The sequence below is a fragment of the Camellia sinensis genome, chromosome 11, assembly GCF_055761805.1.
Source record: "Camellia sinensis isolate YWXY chromosome 11, ASM5576180v1, whole genome shotgun sequence".
In the NCBI taxonomy this organism is placed as follows: domain Eukaryota; kingdom Viridiplantae; phylum Streptophyta; class Magnoliopsida; order Ericales; family Theaceae; genus Camellia; species Camellia sinensis.
Window position 1 is genome coordinate 88,482,472 of NC_138971.1, and position 4,033 is coordinate 88,486,504.

The 4,033-nt window shown below is 31.7% G+C and overlaps 1 long non-coding RNA gene across 2 annotated transcripts; it reads left to right on the forward strand.

Moving 5' to 3' along the window:
• The first annotated feature begins 1,529 nt into the window (after nt 1–1,529).
• LOC114283650 (uncharacterized) lies at nt 1,530–2,965 on the forward strand. Of its 2 annotated transcripts, none has more exons than XR_014345290.1 (4): nt 1,530–1,746; nt 1,951–2,044; nt 2,237–2,285; nt 2,728–2,965. It is a non-coding gene; the product is annotated as an uncharacterized LOC114283650 (long non-coding RNA). The 2 variants fall into 2 exon arrangements; XR_014345289.1 differs by having other exon boundaries at nt 1,533–1,746; nt 1,968–2,044.
• Nucleotides 2,966–4,033: the final 1,068 nt, after the last annotated feature.

The window sequence follows — 4,033 nt, forward strand, 5'->3', positions numbered from 1 at the left end:
CTGAATTAATATATAAATGGTTTCTTTCAATTCCTTCTCATTTTTGTCTTCTTTACTAATCTAATCCGGTGATATCAATCAAGAAACATACATTTATTTTCTTTTCTTCCTAAATTACCCAATCCAAACACAGTATAATTTAAGTATAGTCTCCACCATCATAGGCTACAATGTTAATTTTCTATTTTAGTTATCAAAAATTATTTCCAAAACACAAAGTTAAGGAAAAAGATTTGATTTATCACCAGTTGGAGAAAAGTTCAAATATGTTTAGTTAGACTCACGTGTCCACTATGTATTTCCCAACAATGAGTCCTATTTTGATTATGTTAGTCATTCACTTTCTAAATCCAAGTGTATAGCAATAATTGTTGCTATACAATTTTATACCTAATTTCCTTCAGGTACTATGAAGTAGAAATTTCAATCAGCGATATAGACCTCAATTGTATGCTCTGATAAAATGCATATAGAGTTGACAATTCTAAAGCAATAAATTGATTTTAATATTTTCTTATTAAAACAAAAATAACTCATTGCCTTACCCACCATGTATGAAATTTGTCACATTTGTTTCCTATTTCTCTTTTCCAACTTTCCTCTTTGTTTTGGGCTAAAATTCTGCATCATCTACTATATATTTGTATCACTAATATTCCTTCCATATTCCATTTGTTTCTTGTTTTTCCAATTCCAATGGTTTTAATGCTTGCATTGACTAAAGAAAAAAAAAAGTAAAAAAAAACTGGTGACCAAACCAAAAAGTTTCCATGACAAGTGTAGGTTTGAGCTGGGATTGGAGAAACCGGATCCAAGGAGAGCAGTACACAGCGCGCTCACGATTGCGATTGCATACATCGTAGGTGGAATAGTCCCCCTAATCCCATACATGTTCATTCCAATCGCGAGAAAGGCTGTGATCACATCAGTAATTTTAACTCTATTCGCGTTGCTAATTTTTGGCTATGTGAAGGGTTACTTCCACTACAAGAAAATTAGTTTATAACCACGCTTTTGTTATGGCGTTTTTTCAAAAAGCGTCGTTTTAAAGGTTTTCAAAATATTTTTGTAAATAACTCATTTTAAAAAACACGCATGTTTTGGTGTACGAACGTATTTTCCCTTTTAAGACCCACGCGTTTTTCATTCTTCTATTCTATTTCACGCAGCAATTGATAGATCTAGGTTTTCTATCTCTTCATCACTCCTCTTTCTTATGTTGAAAGGTCACTAGATCGAGCTTCGTAGTCTAGTTCTCTCCATCTTGGCTCAAAGCTCTCGATCAGCCCGATTTGAAGATTAATTTTGTGAGTCCTCTGATTTTTTGATTTTGTTTATATACAAACTTAGATCTACGATCTCAAATCTGTTTGATATATATATATATATATACTAATTTATGTCTATTGATCGATTTTTAGGCAAATCTCGATTGATTGATTTTTAATTTATTGATCGCGATCGAACACTCTTCTCTGGATTTGATCGATTGATTGCTTTCGTTCAGATCTGTAAGTTTGAGTCCCTATGTGCATATTAACATCCTCAAACCGACTCTATTTCTGACTCGTTCGTGGTGATCTTTGCCTTTATGCTTTGTATACAATTCTAGGGTTAGTCTATTGAGGCTAATCTCTATTGCGTTTGTGTACAGAGTCACAGAACCACCATCACAACCATACTGTGTCAATCTTTGCAGCGATGTCAATCTTTGCGTTTGTGCTTGAACAGGTTTGGCTAGAACAGGTTTGTCATTGATTTATTGATTGAAAAGGAATTACATAATAAAATAGTTGATCTAGAACCTGGTTTGTCATTGTTCTTTTTCTTTAATTTAATTTATGGGTAAATTATGCATACCACCTGTTTGCTAATATGCCTCTGAAAAATAGGAAACATAAAATCTGTCAGTTTTTGGTTGAATGTGAATTGTACATGTGTTAATTTTAGAACTGTGTTGCGTATAGTCACAATTGAGGCAAGGTTTTGGAGGCAGTTTCAATTTCAAGACTGCTATGTAGTTCCAAATCCCCTCCTCCTTTAGGTAAAATTCTCCTTGTTCAAACACATGTCTTTCTTTTATGTCATTTTTGTTACTAAATTCAACTCTGTTAATAGATAGTTTCAGTATTTCAAAGACAAGGTAAATGGTGATTGTCGGACTTATTTTTTGTACTGAAGTAAATATTTTATCTGCAAACAAAAATGTGTTATAACTCAAAACTGTCTGTTTCAGTTTCTTGGAGGAAATCATCCTTGGGAGTGGTCAAAACTTTGTATTAGAGGTATTTATTTTAATCGTGTTAGAACTTTGTGTGACTTATTGCATGAATGTTTTCAATACACGCGAGTATGACATGTCAAATAAATTATAAGGATGGGTTTTCTTTTGCTGAAGTGATCAAGAATACATATATTTTTCATTATTTGTGCATAAAGCAAATCCAATTATGGTCTTCTCCTAAGCTGAGTTATCAAAAGCTGCATGTTTACCAAATTCTGTTATTGGCTAATGATATTTTTCTTGCAGTGCTAGTTAACAATATTTTTACTTGAACTAGCCACTTGTTCTGTGCTCCTATTTTAGTAAACTAGTAGAATTTAACCATGTACAATCACATAATGACTAGTTTTCATATGGTATCTCCACTGCTTTGGCAATTAAGATTTCATTATAAAGCTGCCTTTAGTATATACTTACATTTTTTAATGTGTTTTTTTGAACAGGTTAAGAATCATTGATTAGAGGAAACGAAAACCTGTTGAGAAATGTTAACAATCCTTTCTACTTTTGTTTTGATGTTTCAAAGATATGTTGTTGCTGAGGACACTTAAGTTTAACTGAAGTTTAATATCTTCCAATGTAATAGTTTTTATTTATTATTTTTTTATAATACTGGAAACTAGTTATTAGACCATGGTATTTATCATTAATGTGCATATCTTTGCTAGAGCTTTTTCATAATGGTAATTTCTGTAGGGTTGTAACCCTTTAGGCATTCGAGGTTGAAGTTGGTAGTAATGATAAAGTGTTCCTGTTAAAGTTTGTGAATTACTAGATGTTGTTTCTGCGTATGGTATGATCAATTTTATATAAGATCACAACTTATCATTGAATAGGATTGAAGGTTGGTGTAGTTAATAATAAAGTGTTCCTATTAAGGTTTGTGAACAACTAGATGCTGTTTCTGCCTATGACAGAGCCAAGATTTGAACACCTCATTCTTATATTAGCTATGATAACAAATGTGGCATGGGAGCATGTAGATATCTTTGAAAATGAGGGTGATGGGTGATTCCAGTATTGAAAGCAAAATATTTGTTTACTTAAATAAGGCCCTCGCTCTCTTCGTTTTAAGGTACAAATTGGGTACTTATCTTCCAATGTCGGGAGCTCAACAGAGTTAAAGGTATTTTTGCTTTCACAACTAGTTTATACAAGAGAATTCATGAAGTTTTTTATTTTTTATTTTTGAAGTTAAAGTGATAGAATTTGCAAAAAAATTATTACTTATTATGATTTTATTTTGGTTTGTTTTACCCTGGATATCGTATAAACATAGAACATTGGGCACAAAATACATATTTACTAACACACAGTGTATAATGCTGACTTTCTGTTTTCTGTATGCGTGCAATGTTTTTCCTAATTCTACTTTTGCCAATTGTCATCAACTTTTATAGAAATGTTTTACATATCTTTTTTGTCTGTCTCATTGTTTATGAATCTTTAACCTACATTGCCCTCTCAGATTGCATACATGTTTCACCACTATTCTAAAGTGGTTTCAGAAAATGTTGGATATAGAATTTCCATATGATTGATGGTTGCTAGTTTTGGATTGTCCATTTATAATGTTTAAACAATATCCAATTTTGGATGTAATTTTATTGGCAATTTTAAAAACTGTTTCCACTTTCTTATGTAATTACTTAGTATTTAGTAATAAGATTGTAAAAAAAGGTTTTTAATTAATGGGATATTATTTCTTCTGACCTAGGACTTGATTTAGTTCATAGAGATAGTGGCATA